The sequence below is a fragment of the Gigantopelta aegis genome, chromosome 10 (genome assembly GCF_016097555.1).
Source record: "Gigantopelta aegis isolate Gae_Host chromosome 10, Gae_host_genome, whole genome shotgun sequence".
NCBI classification, from domain to species: Eukaryota; Metazoa; Mollusca; class Gastropoda; order Neomphalida; family Peltospiridae; genus Gigantopelta; species Gigantopelta aegis.
In genome coordinates this window covers 79,742,200-79,769,207 of record NC_054708.1, presented here as the reverse complement: position 1 = coordinate 79,769,207, position 27,008 = coordinate 79,742,200, and positions in this window count along the sequence as shown.

The window sequence follows — 27,008 nt, the reverse complement described above, 5'->3', positions numbered from 1 at the left end:
TTTTATTTGCGCTTCACACAGGCAGGATAGCACAAACCATGGCCTTTGTTGAACCAGTTATGGATCACTGGTCGGTGCAAGTGGTTTACACCTACCCATTGAGCCTTGCGGAGCACTCACTCAGGGTTTGGAGTCGGTATCTGAATTAAAAATCCCATGCCTCGACTGGGATCCGAACCCAGTACCTACCAGCCTGTAGACCGATGGCTAACCACGACGCCACAGAAGCCGGTCGATTGATGTCGAATTCACGTTCCACCATGAGACGAATGCCTTCGTTTTCCAGGTCGGGCGACGGCTCTCCATTTCCCTTTTCGCACGTTTTCACGTGTCGCTGCAAGTCGCTTCCGTCTTTAAAGACCAGACCACACGTATCGGGTTTCTCAATAGCCTTTGCCTTCTGTGGAATTTTGGCGCGCAAAACAAAGTTATATATTATATACTACTCGTGCGATTCTCAACGCAGAGGGTTAAACTACTGTATCGCGATGAGAACAGACGTGTCTGAATGTGCTCTCGACTTGCCCCCCCCCCCCCCCCCCCCCCCTTATACGCAGCTATGGGAAGCTTTTGGAATATCGCGTCTCGTACACGAGGTCACGGGCTTCCGTGACCTTAGTGTATGGTGACGCGATTACCCCGACGAAGAAGAGGAGATGGAGGAAGAGGAAGAGTGCGCCAGGAACGGCACGGGGGGGGGGGGGGGGGGGACCAAAGCTGGCGGCTCAACCGCCAGCGGCGATCCCTTCTGCGACGCCGCTTCCAGCCCAGCCTGAGCCGACGCGACCAGTCCCACGGGAACCGCCGGCCGACGACAGGGACCCACTCAACACTGCGGTGTGTGAGACACCCAACGACCCTCCATCGCCGACCGTCACGTGGCCCAGGCAGAACTGGCTGGTATCTCCGATACCGCCAAGCGTCACGCCACAGGCCCGATTAGTCGCCGCTGGAAAGAGGAAGTCCGTCGCTCAGCCGAGCGACCAACCAGACAAGGCCCGGCCTCCTCCAACACCCAAGACACCACCACCTCCGGTCCCTGTGGACTTGGAAGTTGTCTGGCAAGTACAGATCGGCAAGATCAGATCCAGCTTCCACAAGTTCATCCAAGGCGACACCAAGGACAAGACAACGCTGTTGGGTGGAGCACTGGACGAGGAATTACATCACCTCCCTGGTGGAAGCGACTTTGAGTTGCATCCCATCAAGTCTCCAACCGGCAAGGCGGGGCTAGTCGTCACTCAGCGCCGAAGAGATGTCTACCGCCAAGCGATCCTGATCAGCGAAATGGATAGCCATACCATTCATCGGATCATCAAGGCTCTCTTCGGCGACGACTACGGAAGCGTCATCAGCCATCTACAACACCAGAAATGGAAGCGCTTCATCCCCCGTTTTGCCGCGACTCCACTCATCAGCACGCCGTAGTCAGACAGTCTTAACGAGGCCACTCACGTGGACATATTGATCGGACTTTAAACTTTTAGATCTGCGTTCCAATTTTAATGTCGAAATTACTTCTTTGTTTTTCTTTTTTTTAATATTATTAAATAGTCCGATCCTCTCTTCTTTCTCTTATTTAATTTTGGACTGTCCTTCTAAAATGCTCCTAATTATATAAATATTCGGCTGAGCAGTCAATTCTTTTTATTTTTGGCTTGTAACCTTTTATTTTATTTTATTTATTCTATTAACTTTTCTACTAATTGCTATTTTCAAAATTCTGCCCATTTTCACCCCCCCCCCCCCCCCATCCCGAATCGGGCCACCGATCTTATCGGAGGTCGGACTCGGGATGGGCGTGTTCGAAACCCTAGTGATATATGGGCACATTAAACTAGTTATCATCACCACACGTATCGCAAGACTGCATCCTCTTGACTTTCAGCATGTTTTTGTTGAAAATGTCTTAACATGGCGTCTCTCCTCGAGAATGTGAAACCACATCTGAACATGTGCTTTGCATGACGACTCTAAATGAAATGACGATATCTGAGCCACATAGTTCCTTTTATAGCTTATTTAGAAATGCTTCTGCAGTTTCGGGGCTTTCCAACCCGTACCACTTTGTTGTTGTTGTTGTTGTTTCCGTTTCAGATCGGCTTTGGCTTGCTCTACCACTTGTTGTGTTGGGGAGACCATGAAGACTTTGGGTGTCGGGTACTTGTTCTGTTCCTCTTTTTCTTTTTTCCACGTAGGATCGTAGAGTTCTAGACATCGATCCACACTGTACATGATCTGACGTTCCCCACCACGTTGAATTTCGAAGTGAGGTTGAAGTTTACCTTGTGCCTGCAGTTTATAGAAACGGGTCCACTTATCCACGTCGGGTACAAATAACTTGTACTCGTCTGACATGTTGCTCCTCTGAAAGTTCTACCTCAAATGACGAGTTTTCCAAAACTATTTTACTTATATACCTTATGACGCATAAAGATATGGTACAGGAATGTTTGAATGTGTGTGATACGTATGAACAGTGTCCCTCCTCCCAACCACGTCCAGAGACAGACTCATGGACCCAGGACATAAATAAGAAAGCAAAACCTGTTATTCACGGTTTTATTCACAACATACAACATGAAAACATAGCACACAAGTGTCTAAAACATTTAATGTCTGAACAGGTTGTTCACATAAGGACATCTTGGAGAGAGTCTGTAATGTTCCACCACTGGGTCGTCTGTCTTCTTCCATCGGTAGACGCGAAGTCCGCAACAGTAACAGGTGATGGCATCGTGGTCTCCCGTGTAGTAGAAACCGGCCTTGGCAAGTTCTTTTGGTTTTTGACGTAATTGTATGGGCCACCGAGCATACGTCAGCATCCGGGCATAGAAATGTCTCATTTCGGGACAATGACAGAACACGTAACGTCTCGAATAGCAATCTTCCTCACAGGCATCATCTGTTTCACAGGCAGCATCCGTGTGATCTGTGGGTTCATCCACGAGTTCGCCATCTTCAGTTCCAACCCCAATGTCACGTGTAGCATCCGTTTGATCCGTATAATGAATACTCGTCTTCTTCTCATCTTGTTTGGTAGTCACTCTTTTACATTTGATTGTATGTCTTTCTGAACATTTGCAGACCAAGACGTCGTCCTCGTCGCTACTGCTGCTGCTACTAACACTGCTCGAATATCCCAATGTCATTTTCTTCGTACCAGAATATCTTCAAACTCCAAAGCAGAACTTTCGGCAAGCGAATGACGCTACTAACAAAACACTCCTTTTTATATCTAAATACGAGCCTACATAGGTCAAGACCAGTCGTAAGTAGGCCAAGGACAATAGTCTGGGGGACAGTCCAAGGGCACAACGGAACTAGTCTAAGTAGGTCAGGGCATGACTCATACCAAGGCCAGACACCTGCCAAGTATGTCAAGGTCGTTTCATGACTCACACCAAGGCCAAACACCTGCCAAGTGTGCCAAGGTCGTTCTTTCTTCAAAGCAATGGGCTGGGGATGTTTCACACACACACACACACACACACACACACACACACACACACACACACACACACACACATTCCTTTCTTCCCTTAACAAACATCCCTTTCTTCTCCTTAACAAATATTCCTTTCTTCTCCTTAACGCATATGCCTTTCTTCTTAACAAACATTCCTTTTTTCGAAACAAATATGTCTTTCTTTCCCAATGACTAAAACAAAATACTAAAAATAAATATTTGTATTCAATTAATCTTTATTTTACGAGGAAGGAAATGTTTTATTTACTCAACACATTTTATTTACGGTTATACGGACATATGGTTAAGGACCACACAAATATTGATTGAGGAAAGAAAGAAATGTTTTATTTAACGACGCACTCAACACATTTTATTTACGGTTATATGGCGTCAGACATATGGTTAAGGACCACACAGATTTTGAGAGAAAACCCGCTGTCGCCACTACATGGGCTACTCTTCCGATTAGCAGCAAGGGATCTTTTATTTGCGCTTCTCACAGGCAGGATAGCACATACCACGGTCGTTGTCCAGTTGTGGAGCACTGGCTGGATATAGCCCAATGGGCCCACCGACGGGGATCGATCCCAGACCTACCGCACATCAAGGGAACACTGAGCTACGTCCCGTCCAAACAGGGTTATTAGAGGATGCTTGTATTGGGTTCTGCTTGAACATAATAAATAAATAAACAAATAAATAAATAAATAAAATAAAAACAAATAAATAAATAAATAAATAAACTAATTTAAAAAATAATAATATAAAAAAAAAAAAAATCTACCACATGAGATACGAACGACGCTCAAGTCGACTACGCTAACGACTGAGCTACCGAGATATTATCTAAACCTTTCGTTTAAACCATATATATGTCTGGGTATGTGTGTGCGCTCGCGGGATGAAGCGACGAAATAGGTCAGATCATAATAATCTTGTGAATGCGCTATCAGATAGTGTATAACGAGAATTCCTTTTTTACACTACCTCGCGTCCTTAGAAGTGGTAGATTAACGACACCACTAGAGCATCTCGATTTATTAATCATCGGCTATTGGATATGAAACATACTTCTGACAGTTTTAGAGAGGAAACCCGCTGCACTTTCCCATTCTCCGATTCGGGTTGCGCGCGCATCCCGACAAACCGCATGGTGGCAGGCCGCAGTTACCATGACGACTACGGGACTGGGTGAAAACAAACCGTTATTTGTATGGGAGTTAATGGGAGCACTTGAGGAATATCGTTAATTACCGGACTTCTGTCCGCGCAAATCGAAAATGCAGAAAACCTGAGCAGCCTTTGGCAATACACATCATATTATCATGATAGACAGCAAGTTAAAAGTTTTAATATTTCCCGTAGACGAGGTTAAAAAACGTCTGTGGGCCAATGCTTGCAAAGGACGGGGGAAACCACGGGTGAACCGATCCAACTTTACCCACCTCTGTACTCAACAGTTCATATCAGTGAGGATGTAGGAGTGTAAATAAAACAAACAGGCATTTGGCATGCTGGTGTGAATATGAACATGGATTTGTAAGAAATCGGTGATTACTTATCGGTAGCACATTTGACTTAACATAGGGCCGGGTCATAGGCCTATAATCCGTCCTCACATCCTCCTATTTTGTAAATAAATTCAGTTTGGTTTAAGAAGAAAAGTAAAAGTGTTTTGGAAATAACAAAACCAAACCTATTTTTGTGTGCAACTGTGTGAAATAAATTATTTGTAGTAAATTTCATAGTATTAAAAATACACGTTCCCTGTGGGAAGGGCTATACATGTCACACTTTTTACTTATATATTTTGTACATTTTTGTAAATAAAATGTGATTATATATTTTGTAAATTTAAAAAAATAAAATGTGGTACTGAATTAGCGCATTTTCTTTTCTTTGTGTTTTTCTTCTTTTTTTAATGCGTTTAGGTGATTATGTAAAATACTAATCAGTTTGTCGACAGCTAAATACAAACGTACGCTTACAAAGTATCCCAATAGTTTTATTTAGTCTACCTAAGCATTTGCAAAACATTGATAATTTTCAGAACAATATAAAAGCCATAGATCTGTAATTGTCGCCATATTAATACAGAATCGGTTAAAATATGGTGCTTAAATTTCATGCTTACTGTAATGTAGTAAATATATAACTTAAAGTTGTTGACATTAACTTAACCCAGCCATACAGGTGCAGGCAGCAGTGTGCTGTCACAATATAGACAAACAGATACTTTATTAACAGGTAATTTATTAACGTCTCACCTAATGTACATCACATATTTACTAAATAAAACAAATATAAAAATACATAAGCCATTCCTTATGGGATTATGAAATACAGTATAGTTAAATAATAGAAGTATGTACACTTAAAATAATACCGTTGTGTCTCTACGATGTATAATATTAAAAAAAACCCCCAGGTTTTGGCTGTTACAAATGCAAGGTTAGGCTCTGACATCAAAATACATAACTTCTCTAAATTAGGTAAAAAAACATAAACAAAATTTACAACATAACTGAGCATGTTGGAACAAATTAAAACGAAGATCCTCATAAAAACGGACAGTTTACAAAAAAGGCAATAATATATCTAGTTTTCTCATCCACTGTAACCCTGGGACGATGTGGGGGCATCCTTTAACTTTTGTAATGGCATTACTTCAGCTGTGAAGATGATAACGTCAGCATTGTGGGTTTCGTAATTTAGCAGTGCATGCCCGTGGGAACGGTATCTGGCGTGTGTCTGTGTAGGGGGCACAATCTCTTGGGGTTCCCTTCCTCTAGTGAGTGGGGGGGGGGGGGGGGAGAGGTGGGTGGAGATGCACAAGTTATATATATTTTACCTTTTATATATATTTTTTTCACACACACACGCACATACACACACAACTGGTTGTACGCTTCGAGTGACTTGCGATTTGTCATGGTTTCCCTACTACAGGTACTCCTCAGGAATATTTGTAAGATATTCATATATATCACACTCAACATTAGGCCACGAGGAATGGTCATTAATCTATAAATGCTCGGGCAGTTTATAATAGACATTCACGCAAAGCACATGCCGACAGCACAAGAGAAGGAACCAAAGCAGAGGCATTTAAAAAAACGAAAAAGTATATACCCACCTTTTCTGTCCAATCCATGCTTTTAAAAAAAAGAAGACAAAACCCAAAACCCAAACTGCATCGTCGCATCAATTTTGCAACTTCGGTTTGACCAGAAACCGGTTATATATATATATATATATATATTTTTTTTTTTTTTTTTTTTTTGGGGGGGGGGGGGGGGGGGGGGGGGGTTGCCAGTGTTCCATGTCTGATGGGATTAGGAAAACTAGCGGTTGTAAATCATATCTAAGATTTTGTTCAGGCCACTGAATGATGCAATACACCACTGTTAAATTAATTTATTAGAACAGCAGAGTTTCTGCCAGAGAGTGAAACGGGTACCTGGTGCCATACCCAAATTGTTTTGCAGATTATTTTTTTAACGTTAACTTTTTGACATAATTAATTACTCTTATCATTACTGTATGATTTTCTTAACCCTATTTCTAAAATTAAACCCCCCCCCCCCCCCCCTCCCCGCCCCCTGTTGACTGTGGTTGCATTCAATTCCATAGCGCCATTCCCAAACATTTCAAATAATTTCTGGCAGAAACACTGAACAGACATAACAAATTAAATATGTATATAGGCCCCTATACTGGGACCTTTTTAACATAGAAATTGGGAATTTTCAGTGTCATTTTCTTTTGGGAAGGGGCCTATGTTCGGACCCACACAACGTCTTGATAAATACTTGTTATTATTATTTTATTCTTTCTTTCTTTTTTTTCTTCTTTTTTTTTTTTGGGGGGGGGGGGGGGCTATAGTAACTTTCGATGTTTTGATTGGCAACAGATTAACACTTGGGACTACCGACTAAAACAAAACATCGGAAGTACATGAATGCAATAACATGCACACACATGTGCAATATCATGAATCTGCGTATGTTTATATGACAACTTTAAGTAAAATTAACAAAAAATATTTTTATTTCGCAACATATCATGTTCAGGTGTAGTTATAGTATAACAAGAATACTGACAGAATCCAAAATAGAAGTGCTATGCTTCTCAATGGACACAAATGCCTAACACTGACGGGCGATTCAGTGTAAATGAGCCGTTTGTTTTCACCCAGTTCACTGGTTGCTAGGCATGCTAGGGTGAAGGTCAGCGGATGTGACGTGCAACACGAATCGGAGAATTAGTAGCAATTTGGGATCCTACACCATCCCTGTCAAGGCTAGGCGATGAGTCACACACCAAGTACGTCAAGGCTATGACTTACACCAAGGTCGCACACCTGCCCAGGTATACCAGTCACTGCCTTCTAAGTCGGTCAATGCTAAACAAATCGGTCAGGGCCAGTCCAAGGACATCAGTACCAACCTAAGTCGGTCAGGGCCAGTCCAAGGACATCAGTACCAACCTAAGTCGGTCAGGGACACGGGCGAGCGTTCACCCTAGTAGGCCACACCACTATGACTCACACCAATGCCAGACACCAAGGTCAAGGTCACGGAAAGTAGGTCATGGCCCTAGGAAGGCCTTTATACTACTCCCACCTTTCATTCTTTCTCTTATTTATTTTTGGACTGTCCTTCTAAAGTGCTCCAAATTATATAAATATATGGCCGAGCAGTCCATTCTTTTTATTTTTGGCTTGTAATTATTATTTTTTTTTTTTATTATTCTATTGACTTTTTACTAATTGCTATTTTCGAAATTCTTCCCATTTTCAACACTTTGGGCGATTGTAATCATGATTACTGGGCAGTGTAATCGCAAACATAATCGATTACTTTCGTTTTCCTTGTAATCATAATCGTAATCATGACATTCTTAAGTAATCGTAATTACTTTTGTCATATAATCGCCCCATGTCTGATATATATATATATATATATATATATATATATATATATATATATATATATATATATATATATATAAATAGGGTGTGCATTTTACGGTCGCCCGATCGCCCATGGCGTGTCAAAATAGCGTCGGGCAAGTCAAAACCTTATCATGTGTCGCCCGCCTGGCGACCGAAAATTTCCGCATATTGTATTATGTATCAAAATGCAAATAACTAATGTTTGTAAGAGATCGAAAAGTTATTTTTTATTTATTGTTTTCAACTGGTTTTCTATTAGTATCTGCGCAACCAAACCCATATAGGACATAATAGCGATTACTTCCCCAGTCTATCGAACAGTCTAAAACCATTCGGAATGCCTCGGCCGGTTTTGATTATGTATTCGGAAAACCTCGGGCACGTAAATGTATTCGTAGGTTTAATCAGAACACCTCGATCATGTCCGTCTTTACTTTCCATTTAGTTACAATCGGAACAACTCGTCACATTCCGCTACGCTATATTTCGCAGACAGATTTTGTTTAGGTCTCACTACACAGATGTCACCTGCCATTGAAACCCATGTTAAATTGCCCAAGTTCAAATGAAGATTGCCAATAGAATGGGTTCTCGTTGGCACTAACAACATACACCATTGCGCACATACATTATATAAGCATTTATTTTCACTCCAAAATTGAGAACATTTCCGTCTCAGATTGTTTTGCTATATAACCGCATCTGGCTGTAGTACCGATCCGAACAGGTGGTTCATTAACCGATTCACTCCGGCTGTCACTTGCGCTATACACCCATGTCAGAAAAAGTCAATGCACAATATTACAAAATAACAAGGGCAAAATACAGCCAGAAGGCTTACCATTAAACATATATATTGTTTTAATTCTTGAAAGTGAATATGTGAACCATAACATGTGTCACAATAAGGAACTATAGTGGATCGTCATCGATCAACTCTCACCCGGAAGTCAACTGTGTAGTGAGACCGAAGGGTCCACCAGAGTAACCTGTATCCTTGACGTCACACTTGAATTTAAAATATATACATGTGTATGTGTATATGAAGGGTCCACCAGAATAACGTATCAGTGATGCCGCATTTTTAATAAGGTGATATGTTTGAACTGAACTCTGCAATCGTGGATTATTTATGCCTAAGACAGCATGATTTACCAACTAATCCATACAAACAAATTGAAGTGAACACACAGAAACACACACAAATTCATACAAATAAAACTGAAGCGAAAACACACACACACACACACACACACACTTACAAATCAGGTTGTTTTTTTTACTCCACAAAATAGCATACACATCTGAGTTTAATTTGTATAGTGTTTCATTTGTTTTTAAAAAGTAGTGCCTCCTTCCCTAGGATTTTGATCAGGATACGGCCCTGCAAATTCACACACGCATGCACACGAACACACACACACACACACACACACACACACACACACACACACACACAAATTCACATACACACGCACACACACACATCATGGAAATAAGAGACAAGACAATAGCGTTTTCTTCATTCAAAAAGAAAAAAAATAATGAATTAGAAAAATTACTTTGTGCTGAAATTAAAACATTAGAAGAAAGTGAAAATATTGACGTAGAAGCAATTGAAAAAAAGAAATATGAACTAACAGAACTAAGAAAAGAAAAATTGAAGGGTAGCTATATCAGATCAAGGGCAAAATGGATAGACGAAGGGGGAAAAACATCAGTTCTTTTGTAACTTAGAATCTAGAAATTACTTTAACAAATTAATATCAACTATAAGATTAGATAATGGAGAGGTAATCGATGACCAACAAAAAATATTAAAAGAAACCAAATCATTTTACCAAAAGCTTTATTCTGCACCTGTTGGGCAAAATAATGACAATCTAATGAAAAAAATTGGTAATTATAAATTTAACAAATTAAGTGATAAAGAAGCAGAAGAATTAGAAGGAGAAATAAAATATTCTGAAGTATTAACTTTTTTAAAGGGAATGAAAAATGACAAAAGTCCTGGGTCTGATGGTTTTTCTGCAGAGTTCTTCAAATTACTCAACTATGACCCTAAAATATTGGAAATACAAAACTTAATAAAAATATGGTCAGTTAGAAAATTAACTGTTTTAGGGCGAGTCACGGTTCTAAAAGCCTTAGTAATACCGAAGTTAACACACCTTTTAATGGTATTACCAAACCCAAACGAAAAAGTAATAAAACATCTGAATACATTATTTTTAAAATCTCGAAGATTGTTCAGAAAACTCAAAATGGATAACCCTATTTAAATCAGTTACAGGTATATCCACAAAGGATCTAATCTTATATGGGGATAATTTTATTGTTCGTAAAACATTGCACATGATACTCTGGAAAGTTGGGCAGAAATACAACAAAAACAAAATCCGAATAATGTAGAAGACATACATGGAACAAATATATGACTTAACAGTAAAATATTAATAGACCATAAACCATTTTTGTATAAAACCTATATTGGTAAAAGCATTATTATTATAAATGATTTATTAGACGAAAATGGATTTTTTAAAATATATCACCAGTTTGTTGAAAAATACCATATAACTACAAATTTTATAAACTATGCATCATTAATAAATGCTGTCAAATCATTTATTTATAAATTAGATCAGTTAAAAGACGATCATTTTAACACAGTGAAAAATCTTATATATCCTTTAAAACTGCAACTATTATTAAAAAGTAAAAAAGGGTGCAGAGATATGTATGACATTTTAAACTTTCAGTATGTAAAGCCAAAAGGACAGATAAAATATAGTAATGAAGGCTTTTTATTTGAACAATTATGTTTTACCATTTCGATGTGTGAAAGATTCTAGCCTTCGTGAGTTTCAGTATAGATTACTGCAAAACATATTAGCTACTAATACTTTTCTATACAAGATTAACTACACTGAATCTAATATATGTAACTTCTGTAATAATTTTCCTGAAACAATACAACATTTATTTTTCGATTGCGATAAGGTACACACTTTATGGGAAGCAGTAACAGATTGGATATTTACTCGAACAGGAACTATAATTCATTTTAATAAAATTATTATAATGTTTGGTTTGATAAATAATAATAAAAGCGATTTTATAAACTGGTTAATAATTAATATAAAATATTATATATACAGTATGAAAGTACAAAAGAAATGTTTAAGTATTAACGCTGTGCATGGCATAATGCAACATAGATTTGAAATTGAAAGGTATATTCTTTTAAAAACTTGTAAATACGATGTATTTAATAATGAATGGGCAAGGTGGCAAACATTATTTTATTGAGACTTAAAGATAATCTAGACATGGAAACAGCTTGTTTGAAAACAAAATTCAGACTACATTTTAGAACAAATATAATACTTTTAATTTCATCTGTTCCGTATATATTTTTGGTAGATGTGGGTACATCTGTGAATATATGTACATGTATAATATATATGTGTATGCATTTATGTATGTGGGTATCTCTATAAATATACTGTCATATATGCGCAATTATGCACGAAGTAACCCTGTTCCTTCTTTCGTTTCTTTTTTTTTTTTATTTATGGGTTTTTGTCTTCTCTATCTTTCTTTTCAATTTAGGTTAGTGCCCTAGAGGAGTTTAAAGAATATTTCTTCATACTAGATATGTCTATGTAATTACCTGTATATGTTACTACTAATATATATATGCTATGTATTGTAGTAGTGATTGACGGCCCCAACCCTAACACTACGTATTCTTCTGGGACAATAAAAAAACAAAAACAAAAACGGTTATAATAGTCAAAAAAAAGAGAAAAAAAAAAGAAAAAAAAAAAGAAAGTAATCTACGTTTTTTATATTGTTAAGTCAAAGAACACTGCACCAGACCAGTCACGTATCAGTCAATACATGTAAAGAGTAATATTATAAATTTTCTATATTGTTAAGTCAAAGAACAATGCATCAGTCCAGTCACGTATTCAAGTCAATATATCTATTCTCGAGGAACTGGGAAAGTCCAACACGGACAGATAGACGTGTCTAAGAATGACTGTGGACTATTTTTAAAATCGGGAATAGTATGACTGTAACTTGTAGATGTTTCTATTTCACGTGTGAATATATTAAAAAATATTATTATTTTGTAATTAACGTTTATAATTTATATCGAAGCGGTTGTAGTGAGAAATGACGCGATATTTTCTACGTTATGATTGTTAAATAGAAACATTCACTTGCATTTTAGTTGCTAACAAAACTTCAAATAATAATAATAATAATAATAATAAAAAAAAAAAAAAAAAAAAAAAAAAAATAAAAAAATATATACACCCACCCAGACCCACCCAGACCTCTCCCCCAGCTAAACTCTCCTCTTTGATAAATGTTGTGTACCGAAACAAAGTTCCACGTATTTGCGTGTATGTGCGTGTTTTGTGTGTGCGCGCACGTGTGTTTATTTTTTTATGTATGTATGTATGTATGTATGTGTGTGTGTTGTGCATTTTAATGCATGTGTCTATGTGTTTGTGTATATTTGTGTATGTATGTATTTTTGTGGATGTATGTGTGTGCTTTTTTGTGTTTGTATGTATGTCTGTGTGTATTTGTATGTGTGTGTGTGTGTGTGTGTGTGTGTGTGTGTGTGTGTGTGTGTGTGTGTGTGTTTGTGTGTGTGTGTACGTTTGTCTATGTATGTTTGTATTATTGTGTATGTATGTGGTAGGGTATCTGTGTGTGTTTGTGTGTGTCTGTCAGTGTGTTTGTTTGTGTCTGTCAGAGTGTTTGTATGTGTCTGTCAGTGTGTTTGTGTGTGTATGTCAGTGTGTTTGTGTGTGCTTGTGTGTGTCTGTGAGTGTGTTTATGTGCGTCTGTAAGTATATTTGCGTGTGTCTGTGAGTGTGTTTGCATATGTCTGAGTGGGGTTTTTCGTATGTGTGAGTGTTGCATGTGTATCTCTGTGTGTTTGTGTGTCTGTGAATGTGTTTGTGTCGTATGTGTGTGTTTGCATGTGTATCGGAGTGTGTTTGTGTGTCTGTGAATGTATTTGTGTCGTATGTGTGTTTGCATGTGTAACTGAGTGTGTTTGCGTGTCTGTGAGTGCGTTTATGTCATATGTGTTGGTGTTTGCATGTGTGTATGTTCATGTGTTTGTGTTTTTATGAGTATGTATTTGTACGTTTGTGTATGTGTGTATCAAGTATGTATATGTATGAATGTGTGAGTGTTTGCGTCTGTGAGTGTGTTTGCGTGTCTGTGAGTGTGTTTATGTCATATGTGTTGGTGTTTGCATGTGTGTATGTTCATGTGTTTGTGTTTTTATGAGGATGTATTTGTACGTTTGTGTATGTGTATCAAGTATGCATAATAATGTATGAATGTGTGAGTGTTTGCGCCTGTGGGCGTGTTTGAGTGTGTAGGCCTATGTATGTCCATGTGTTTGTGTTTTTATGAGCATGCATTTGTACGTTTGTGTATGTGTATGTGCGTGTTTGTGTGTCTTTGAATATATGTCTACAGACGCGCGTGGGTGCTTGCATGCGTGTGTGTGTTTTCGGAAGCAAGGGGCTAGAGAGCCCGAACATCTGCCCCGAATCCGCGCCTGTATCACAAACACATGTAACATTATGATTGTTTTAAGCATTATTGGTTTAGAGTCACTTCATACAAATGTTTAGTAGTTTAATAATTATTGTTACTATTAAGCAAAAAATATAATTTTAATGTATAAAACAAAATAAAATGCTATACCTATCTATACCCCCCTCCCTTCACCTTTCCCATACGGAATCCTATTTACAGCAACACGTCAGCGAACAGTTGTGTAGAAGTCAGTTTTGTTGAGCAGTGAGGTTGGCACTAAAAATAAACACAACTAAATAGTGACGAGAAATTTCCACGCAGCCATTTCTACACTGCCTAGCCAAGTGGGCATGAGTTAGATCCGTGCCCCCTTTCAATGGTTAAGGTAGTTTCAGGGAAAGGGTTAGGGTTAGTCTTTAGAGCCTTTGATATAAAGGGGCACGTGTCGAACACTTTCCGATCAACCAAACTATGACCCATAAATATCAGTACTACAACCCCTATCTCAAAGTATTAACTGCAGAAAATGGTATCTTTCATGGCTAATTTTCGGTATAACCAGATGTTTTTACAACACCCCTAGTTTCGCACAAAATTTAAGTTTTGTTTTTTACAGGTACCCCATACATGTTCAAAGCACAAGGCTGCTATATACAGTGGTACTAGATGAAATAAAATTGCATACCTTTTTTTGCCCTGATGAAACAATTTTTTTACTACCAACACACTCACATTTATCACCAATCACAGGACTTGTGGTGTTCACTTCTCTATAAAACGTTTGGTGCACCTCGCACTTTGACCCAGCCGGAAGTTATTTGGTTTAGTACTACCTAAAGCACCATGTTCACAGTGCATGGGGCAATGTCAGTATGTTTGTGAAGGGATGTTCCACAATGAAGATGGAAAGTATAAAGGTATGTAATATAAATTATCATAAGTAATCTGTATTTAGCAACCACAATTATAGGCTTTACATAATTTGAAAGCACTGTAGTAGTCAGCAATTTGGATTGATGGGTATGTGGGGTGCACACCCATCCCCCCCCCCCTCCATTGTTTTATATGTGCAGGGGGTGGCACTGATGGGGGATCCGATGGGAGTGGGGGTGGGCAACCAACATTTTAGAAAACAAACTTATAAAAGCAAACAAATTCCTGATTGGGGATGGAGCATTGCCTTCCCCACCCATCCTCACACACACACTTACCAACCCCCTGCGGCAAATAATAATCTTCTTAAGATAATTTTTTAGGCCTAAAAGTTGAGTTTCACAGTATCACTAATAATGTTTAAAATAATATATTATAACATTAAATAATTACTCAGTATGTAACAGCAATATCTGTATATTGCATGAATAAAATAAAAAAGCCTGCTGAATGTTGTCAATTGTGATTCAGTTTGTTAACATCTTCTTTCAGTTACACGAAGAGAGTGAGGTACACAAGACTGCTGTCCTAAAAAAAATGGGACAAGAAGCTACCCCAGGCGTGGCTACAACAGCTTGTTCTGAATGTGCACGTAAAACCCTATGACCTGACCTGACCAGGAAAGTAATTTCGACATAAAATTTTGAACGAAGGTCTAAAAGTTTTAAGTGCGATCTATATCTCCACGTGAGTGGCCTCGTTAAGACCGCTAGAGTGCACAACTTGTAGGGACGAGATGGGTTGCATCCCGTCAAGAAAACTCCTAGAGTGACGGTCATTAGACGTTGAAGGTGTAGTGCTGTGCTGAAATACAGATTATTGAGAAGCCGGATCCGTCTGAACGAGAGAGAGAGTATCAGACTAGGGTATAGTCCAGTCGTTATGGGTTGGTATAATGGTGCGGACGGGCCCGACTCCGAAGGATACGAGATGGTATCAGTATAAAACAAAGTAAAGTCTAGAAAAGGAGTAACAGGGGCCTATCCCGCTTCCTATTTCTTCTTAGCGCTTCCTATTTCTTTTTAGAGTGGGGCGGTCAATCTTTCTGTAGAGACTAAACGCGAACAACCGTGGCGTTCTGCAGAATAAAGCTGGATTTATACTTTGACGCTGTCACCCGCCATAATACGCTAACAGACGTTAAAATATCTCCGTGGAACCTTGGAAATAGGTCGATGCATGCGAACGTTGATTTACACTTGGGACAATGACGCTAAACGCGCGGTCGTGTCTGCCGGCAGTTGTCAGCTAACGCCGCCAACCGGAGTAGCGTATGCTAGCGTATTACGGCGGGTGACGGCGTCAACAGTATACACCTTGCTTTACCGGCGTTTGCAAGCGCACATCTTGAAAGTTAAACACAAATGAACTCTGGAAATTTTTATGCCCACATGCGCCGATTTACGGCGAGTGCTCGCTGACGTTTAAAGTATAAACATATGCGCTGGCGAACGTCGGTAACCACCGGCTGCGGGCGTGTATGCTAGCGCATTACGGCGTCAAAAGTATAAATCCAGCTTGGTGGAAAAACAAGTCGACATAGTCAGTCGGAGAAATGACGTGGAGGCAAGGAATCTCGCTAAAAAAAAGAATCCAACCTGGTGGTGCAGGCTGTCGAAACGAGAAGCGTTCCAACGTTCAATCAGTTCCAGTGGCCACATACATCCCAGTAGAACACTCCATTTCGCTGACAAAAACAAAACAAAATGTAGGATTCCCAAGTCGAGCATACGAAAGCACGTGCAGTATGCAATGTCGAAACAAACACGTCTAGCCCGAATACTCTGACTGTAGAGGGCTAGAAGGACATTTGGACAGATCTGTCTAAATGTCCGTTTAGCCCTCTACAGTCAGAGTACTCGGGCTAAAACACGTCTTACCGCGTCGAGCTCCAGACTGGGAATGGAGCCATATATGCATATATCACATACTTTTCTTTCAGTAAATGCCTGTCATAACAAATTAAAACTAAACAAAGTGTCCGATATATATTTTATATTATTGTATATAATTGTATGCTTATGAGCCACACGGCTTAAAGTAAATAAACTACTACCACCACCATTACCAGCGCCCGTACATCTAACAACAACATGATCAACAACCAAAATTGTTGGAATCTACTCGGTTAATATAAGGGAATGTAACTTTTGTAGGGCCGCCACGGGTCCAAAATATTGGACTCGAGTGCTAAAGGGTCAAACTCGACCCGGACCCGAGTACCCGACACTAGATGATAATGAGTCCAAGGAATAAAGTAAAATAGCATTACGCATCTTAATGCCAGCCCTGAACATGGATGCCAAATCATGGTATTGATAATACTGTATTCCATACATTTAACTTTTGTTTCCTTTCATGTCTCATAACCCTATAATTTAACCAGTGTAACAAGCATAATAATAAAATTACATTAAAAATATATTTAAATGAATGTTCTCTTCCTTGCACGGGTACTCGAGTCTTACTAGACTCGGCCCGCGCCCGAGTACTTGAGTACTCGTGAAATGTAAGTAGATATATACAGTTGTAGTTGAAATATTCTGAATATTATGTCGTGATATATCTCTACACTGTTAAACCGTGAATTTATTTAATTTTAAGTTTAAGTTAAATTTATTCGAAATGTCTTGACTACTGATATTCCATAGCCTATCCTATACTCTAATATCAAGAAATGTAAATAGACAGTTATGGTTGAAATATTCGGGATATTGATATTTCAAAATCTACTCCTACACTCTTTGTCAGAAGTTTCAGCGTGTAATTATGTAAGTTTCAACGTGAAATAGGTACCAAACACATTGATGGCAGACCACAGTTATTTGTGAATCTTCAGCTGAGATTTACGTGTACCATCCCTTGGCATCCTAAATGCCCACATATGGTTTAAAAATAAAGAAAGATACAGGTATTTTAGTCTCAAGGAAATTATAAAAAAGGTCATAATCATAAAGAGGACTTATTTTAATTATTTTTAGTTAAACATTTGTGTTACTTTCATCATAATGTGTCTAAACTGCATGCTTTTGGGTGCATTTTTGATAATGTTCACACGCATACAAACCACACCCAAGTCGGAGTTGGCGGATATCATACACATATTTATGGAATCATTGTTCATCAAACCTTACAAAAAACCTCATTTGAATAAAGGTTTATCTATTAAAGTTTTCACTTAATCAGCTTGTTTGAAAATTACCCAAAACCCGGTGTATGAATACCAAGCCTCACTGCAGCTAAACCATTTGCATTGCTGGTGACAAACCAATTGTCATTTTTTTTTTAAATAACTCCTTGGCTATCACTAAGCTTAAGAATTTATTTCCTATTCCAAATAATTAGCCTTCAAACATGGATCTGTGCAAAACCAACAAGCGAACACACAAGGGAGCTAACTGTATACTGCTACCATATAAACGTAGGCGTACGGGTGCTAACCGTAAACGTAGAGTTAGGCCTATTATGTTTTATGAATTTTGCCCCTGTTCTGTTCGGAGCAGCAAAAATGTTCGCCAAGCAAGTTTAAGCGCGTCACATTAAACCGAAACGATCACAACTGGAATCAACTGAATTGATAGCGAACGTTAGTGAAGCTAACTGTTCCTGAACGCAAATCGGGCATTAACACGTCCTTCGTGACCGTGAGCCACAAAAATACCCTTCTCATTTATACAAAAATCACCCGGCAGAGAATAGTTACACCAAATGTAATAGTTGGATTTTACTTGATGGATATGCCTGCAATGTGTTTTCGTAAGCTTGTACGAGGTACTTTCCAACAAAAAGGTTAGTAATTAATGTACCAAAATCTATGTTACCATGACATTTACTTATGCAAATATTTGTTATTCAAAACCTTGTAACTGTATCTAGTTTCAAATCGATTAATAATGAATTACGTTTATAATGTAATATGTCAATTTTACATAGCACATGAAACAAAACACTTAATTACAGTTGGGGTCGGTGATACTTCTCAGAAGTTGTTAACACTAAGTTTCGTTATCCGACTAAACTGTTTTCCAGGAAATGAAACAATAACTACATATACTCCCTTTTAAAGATATCACTATATAAACACTAAAATTATGAATGACTACTAAATGAAGAAACTGAACAATATTAAATTTAGAACCCTAGCATGGCTGAAATGGAATAAAAAATTATTAAACTTCTGAACAATGGTATATTCAATAAATAGGTATTAATCATCATTCAAACAGATTAATTAAAATTTTCGCAATTTTGTGCTAAATGTGTGACAAACAGGTAATGATATTCTCAAATAGTACTGCCTATAATTATTACATTTTGTTGCAGTTTTTAATAAGTTTTCTTTTTGTTGTTTGAATTTTAACTCGACATATATCACATATTTATCAGTTTGCTAGTTAAACCATATATCTCCAAATCCTAAAGAAAATATTAAATGTTTTACCTGGTGTTAAAATTATCAGATTATGATTTCAAAATACAATTATTATTAGTTTCTATAAGCTTCAACCAATATATAACAATTCTTACTTTACGTAATATATGTAGGAATCTTCCTAATTCTACAATTTAATGGTCATTTGAAAAGAAACTTTGTATTTACACTGATATTGTTTTCGAGTTGATATGGGTTAAAACAATAATATTTTTCATATGAATTTTAACTCCATTCATCATGCCAGTTCATCGGTTCCTCTATGTCATAAACGTACTGTGCACTTTTTAATACCTAGATATTTGGTGCTCAATTATAGTTGTGTAATATGAGGTTTTGACCCAACTCATGATGCGGAAAATGTCCATACGAATTTTGGTAAAATAATTTTAAATGTGAAAACAAGTACATGTACAATGAATGCAGTAATGGTAAAACATAATATTTTCCCCAATCAGTTTGTTCAAATATTTTATCTATGCTTTTGGCTTTACATACTGAAAGTTTAAAATATCATACATATCTCTGCACCCTTTTTCACTTTTAATAATATTAGCAGTTTTAAAGGGTATATAGAATTTTTTTCACTGTGTTAAAATTATCTCATTTTAACTGGTCTAATTTATATATAAATGAGTTGACAGCATTTATTAATGATGCATAGTTGATGAATTTTGTAGTTATATGGTATTTTTTTTACAAATTGGTCATATATTAAAAAATTCCTTTTACGTCTCATAAATCGTTTATAAAAATAATGCCTTTACCAATAATATATAGGTTTTATACAAAAATAATTAAATTTCTGTTACATTCATTACAACGTAACGTCATCCGATTGGTCCAGACGTAGCAACGGGAGTTTGTTCATTTTTCGATGAACGTAAAAATTACGTCGTCAGGGAACGTCATATGTGATGACGTCATTTTATATGGGCACGTTGTCTTAATGAGCGTTATTGTTTATGGATAAAAACTAATTCAAAATAAAGTATGACGTTTTAGTGTTATTATTAGCATGTATCATTCAAATTTAATTATAAGTATTGTCTGTTATTTCTTTTACGTTCATCTGGGTATGAACAAAAAAAATCATCCGCAAACTTATGTGAGAACGGCTTCGCCGATTCACACAGTTTGCGGATGATTTTTTTTGTTCATACCCCGATGAACGTAAAAGAAACAACAGACAATCCTTAAATGGCTTATGATCTATTAATATTTGACTGTTATGCCATATATTTGTTCCAAATATGTCTTCTGCATTATTCGTATTTTGTTTTTGTTGTATATACTTTAATAATTTAATAACTTTGCAAATTAAATGTCAGTTAATCGAGGTGACGGCACTAGGTTTATTGACATTTGAGCAAACGTGCTAGGGTGACACTGCATAACTGACGTATGGATGCATTCATAGTCATCAAACAAAAACATTTCAACAGCAACCTTACACTGAAAGCTGTTCAGCGTTCAGAAAACAAAAAACGTTAAGCACTAGTTTAATTTTATTTAAGGATATCCAAAACGAGGTCTTAAGAGTTTGACATCATTTCAATTAAAAAAAACACCGTGTCATATATTGTTACATCATTTGAATATCGAGTAATGGCTGTCAGGAATTAAAGTTGCGTGTACAGTTTACAAAAACACCTTTTATTAAGCTTGAGATTATATGATAAAGAGATTATTAACCTCGAGTGTTTCGGTATCGCCAATATCGTATATTAGGAATACAAAATAATGTATTCCAAATATATGATATTGACGATACCGAAAAACACTCTGGTAATAACACACACACACACACACACACACACACACACACACACACATATATATATATATATGTGTGTGTGTGTGTGTGTGTATGTATGTGTGTGTGTCTGTGTGCGTGCATGTGTGTGTGTGTGTGTGTGTATGTGTGTGTGTTAAAGTAGATCATTTGATTAAAAGATCATATCAGACTATATATATGTTTTGATGATCTCATCTTGATTATTTTAAATCTAGCTAACAAAAACAATTACACGCCGCAAACACGAATTTACAATTTTGATATTAAATATAAATATAATACCAGTGGCATTACGGGTAGCTGAAGTTATATTGTGTAAGTTACTTTAAACAAATATTAAACCAAAATTGTTTAGAACACACAGAATGTTTTAGGCTAAATGGTCAATAAATTTTTTTAAAACACTATTTTTAACAACACTGCAATAGTAAGCAAATCAGCGTTTTAAAAATAAAAATACCTATTTATTTCTGAATGGGGCTTTTTGCATCTGACGTATTTAAATTGAAAAAGAAAAAACTGAAAGAGCGTTATTCATACTGCATCATGTATAGCTCAGATACGTATTTTGAAGTCAACACTAACGACATGTAATGCATATTTAAGGAGTGTCTGTTATTTATTTTACGTTCATCGGGGTATTAAAAAAAATCATCCGCAAACTGTGTGAATCGGCGAAGCTGTTCTCACTGAAGTTTGCGGATGATTTTGTTGTTGTTGTTGTTCATACTCAGATGAACGTAAAAGAAATAACAGACCATCCTTATAATTAAATTTAAAGCATAGTGACTAATAATAATGGTAAAAGTTTATATTTTAATTTTAATTATGTTTGGTCCATAAACAATAACGCCCAATAAGACAACATGCCCATATAAAATGACGTCATCAGATATTCCCTGACGACGTAATTTGTACGTTTATGAGTAATTAAGAAACTCTCATTGCTACGCCTGGACCAATGGGATCGTGTTATAGTGTAATGAATATAACAGAAATATTTTGTTGTGATTAATGAAAAATATATTTATTGGATTTAAAATAACAAGGAAGAGAGGAAGATGGTGGATGATTACCATTCTGGAGAGCAAACTGTAGTCTCGCAGCACGATGTCGCGGTGTCATGATGTTACCGTTGTACGGGCGTCTGCATCTGAGTCCAGCCGTTCTGAGTCGACGGATGACCGTCATCGGATGGATAGGCCTTCCATGACGTCCTATCGTGTTGCTTTCTGTCATCGTCGCAGTTCTGAACCGGTCACGGAGGTGGTGTTGTCGAATCTGCCGATCTTGGCGTGGGGTCGTAACGGGACGTTGACCAGGTCGAGGTCGATCACGGACACTCCCATTCTGTTGATGACGTTCAGCAAGTTGTCCAATAGTTGATGGATGGACTCTGAAGGTCCTAGCAACTTGGCTTTACGAAGTCCCCCCCACCCAAAAATATCTGTTTTGCGTTTTCATTGTGTGTCAGTATATATACCTCCAAATAAAATCCGATAGAAAATATTAACCCTTATCATACGAATGTAGTTTTAAAATATTATCCAATGTTGACTTTATATTTTGAAAAGATTATAATAATCGTCGAATGACCCAGTTAAAGTTTGCTGAGGAGGGACTTGCACCCAGTATTTATCTCAAATGGTGTAAAATGATCGCCGACTGTCACCGTTGCTGTGTTACGTCGTCATAAAACACGAGTCTAGTCGGCTGTTTACACGGCGTGAAAACACTGCAACCCGTTACCCTTAAAGCCGCACACCCTAGTTCCATCCAGCGAAAATAAATTATAATTTGGTTAATCTACAAACCTGTAACACACTTAGATCACGTTTTTATCAAATGGAGTGAAAAAGCAGGTTTTATATCGATAAATACCATGGGAATCCCCATGTCCCAATTGCTTGAAATAATTTTGAAAGTTAGTATTCTGATGTCACCGGTAGATGTCGCTCGAAGCACAACAATGCCTACGTCACAACAAATTTCACAGACTTGGGGTGCGTTCGTTTCACCTCTCCTGGACATGTTCCAACTGTTCTGTCCTGGTTGTATGCCCTCTCCAGATATGTAAGACTTAGCAAAATTATTGGTTTTAAGGGTTTGTAACGTTTTGTATTGAGACACTTACTTGTCTGAACTTTATTGTTACTGAAAATGTTCACGAACTGTGAAGAAAAATCTGACAAATGAACAACAACAAATCGGATGTTGATTGCGCGAACCGTGCACGAGAAAACAAACCGAACCAAAATGATAACGGTCACGTGATATACCAACGTCTGTGACATTGAAATGGAAATATCCCCTCTAAAAATAGATTGGACCTCGTTTGCTTAACGTTTTTTTCTCGACAGCACGTCTTGTGAAAAAAATGCAAAAAAATGCATTTCGTGGTTTTACAAACATCAGGATTACCAAAAAGCACTTCAGGTGAATGGAAATGTGTATTCTAAATAATAAAATGTAAGTAAAGTGCAATTTTATTTGTGAAAAATGGGGTTTAATAGCAAAAAAACAACGCCGTAATGGTTAACAACTAGCCGTAACTAGGGTGTGTCCCTTTAAAGTAAAATGAAAAGGGGGAATTAAGCTGCTAGTTGTAAAGCTAGAAAATGCGATCAAATAATATGAAATACTGTTCAAGACATGTTGCATTGTTGATACTAAATGTTTGATTACTAGTTACAAGTTTTACTTTTTATTTGACAGGTTTCGAGCGTTTTGTCGTATCAGATAATGTTCTAAAATCTAGGTCAAGTGGTTGAGGATTGCATATTGTTTCTGACAACAGGGTTGGTGGGAAGGAAGGAAATATTTTAATTAACGATGCACTCGCCACATTATATTTACGGTTATATGGCGTCGGACAGATATAGAGAGAGGAAACCCGCTGTCACCACTTCATGGATTACTCTTTTCGATTAGCAACAAGGATCTTTTTTATGCACTATCCCACAGACAGGATAGTACATACCACGACCTTTGTTACACCAGTTGTGGAGCACTGGCTGGAGCGAGAAATAGCCCAATGGACCCACCGACGGTGATCGATCCTACACGGATATTTGGACAGTTATAATCGCTCTCTCAGTCAGAGATAACAAATACATGAAATTTCTGCCTTCCCGCTCTAATGCAACAATAATCCTATGTTTGACGTTAAATGTCATTACTTTGATATTTTTTTAGTTTTGATATTAATCACTAATACACTAATGTTTCTAAACAAGAACATAAAATAAATTCAGTAATCCAGATAATAATGACTGTGACTGACACACTACATGATTTATTCAGCCATTCATAGGTTTATGGAGTTTGTTTATTCTTGAAGCTAAATTGACGTTAAGACGATTTAACTTGAACTTGAACACTAATACATTGTAGCAAACAGAAAACATAAAGGGACCTGTTTACCTGGGTCATCAACTGAAATAAAAGTAGCTATAAAAAACAATAGACCTCAGACAGACGTTGTTGTTACGTTATCCCGGTCATTTGGTGACTAGGACTTTTATATGTGAAATCCGATTTGTTGTTTTTTCATTTGAACGGAACTTTCAATCCTGCGTGGGAATCGTCCGATCCCCCCGATCCCTCCTAGCTACGGGCCTGACATGGTACTTAATATGTTTGCTTTAAATATTCAAACGAAGTACCTTATGACTGCGCATAATAAACCCTCATGAATTTATAATAAAAAGACCATCCTGAATTTGTAGCTATAATATTAAGCTGTCGGCTAGTCTAATCTGTTATAAATAAAACTTAATCTTTCTTAGGTTAAATAATCTTGCTTCGAATTTAAATAGATTTCTGACCATTCTGAGGTCGGTAGCAACCAAGAAGTCGGAAGGGGGAGGGGGGGGGGGGGACTATAGCCCCATTTTTATAGACCCAGTTTAAAATATGGCTATCGTTCTTACGGGCCTGATTCTAATGTGTTTATATACCATAGCTCAACTTTCATATGTATCATTTAATTTTATTCCAAATACCGAACAAAATTTTAAATAACTTGGTGACAAGAAATCCCGACAAGAATCCTGAATGTATTTATCTGTATAATGCTTTATAAATATTTTAATTATGTTAAATACAATAAATATCTGCACACATACACGCGCGCACACATTAATATTATTTCAGCCCATATCCGATATTTAATGCGTAAGAATCCGAACCGATGGTTTGTTGAGTCCGACGAAACACCGAAAAGGACCGAAAGGAACCGACGAAACACCGAAAGGAACCGGCGAAACACCGAAAAGGACAGAAAGGGACCGAAAGTAACCGACGAAACACCGAAAAGGACCGAAAAGGACCGACATGAGACAGAAAAGGACCGAAATACGAACGAAATGGATCAAAAAGGACCAAAGTAACGGTGAAATGAGACTTTAGAAATCATAACGGAGTTGATAGTACAGCTTAACTTTTACCCAGAATTGTAATTCCCTACTATGCAATTACTGTATTATAGTATATTAATATTATGTAAACAATTAACATTGCATATCTAGGACTGCATACTTCAGAAGTTCTGGCACGTACACAATAAACGCACACAACAGACGTGAATTTGAGTATTGGTAGGCCATGTCTCTGGTAATTATACAAAGGCTATTTATCTAATAGTTAAGTCGATCATATAGAAATAGTACCATGAGTCGCTTTAATGAATACGGACTTCACTAACCAAGCTGCGACAATGCATTTAGCTGGTGCCACTTAGGATGGCGCAGTGGCTAAGCTACCGGACTCATGGTTGGTAGGTACAGGGTTCGCTTCCAGATACCTGCTCCAACACAGAGCGGTTTCTTTATAGGACTCAGTGGGGAGGTGTAAGGCCACTACACCCTCTTTTCTCTTACTAATGCAATTAGTTGTTATTGTTATTATTATTGTATGAGGCCAGCTTTAGCTCAGTCGGTAGAGGTACTTTTGTCGTAGGATTGAATCTCCTCAAACTCATTCTCTGATTGTTATCCTCATCCCAAATAGTGTCACACAACTGAGATAACAAAGGTAGTCGTGTGTCCTATCCGTGTGGCCCATAACTATATGCCTGGCACGATATAATATTAGATAATAAAAATGCGTGGACTGCATCGTGAAATACACTGTTCCTTCCCCTAGCAATATTGTATTACCCCCAAAAAGTAACTGTTTCTGGATTTCACTGATATGTTAGAGGTGAATAAATCTTGATTAGGTAAACATCATTATCCATGATATCATATTGTTTTGTTTGTCTTTCTTCCCAGTTCAAGTAATCAACGAATTGTAATAATGGCAGTGTTCTTTAGGCACATCCCAAGGTGCGATGTCTCACGGGATCGATATATCTCAGTGGATATCACATCCCAAACAATTATCTATCGCTGGTGGGTGGAGAATTACAAGGTTCAATGTGCATAAAACCTCATTTTGAGAAATCGCCACTTGAAGTTTGGATTTGCCAGATCTGAGTCACAAAGAGGTCTTTGCAATAGTTTTAACATAACAACTGTGTCTTTATATGCCACATTCTAGGACTGTTTACTATGTAGATAATTTTAGTTTCTATCAAATAGGATGGATAACTCATTTTTTGAAAAATTGCAGATAGAACTTTGTAATTCTTAAGCCACGCCTTTGTAGTGAAAGCTGGTTTCATTACCAATTCTCTAGCTAATGTGCAGAGGTTACTATACTGAACAACAAAAGAAACACTAATTAATTGGCGATTTAAAGAAATTTCGTAAATACTGTAGAATGATTCACTGATAATTTAATGGCCACAAACGGTAATAGAATTCAAGCTAAATAATTTTAAATAAATGGTGGA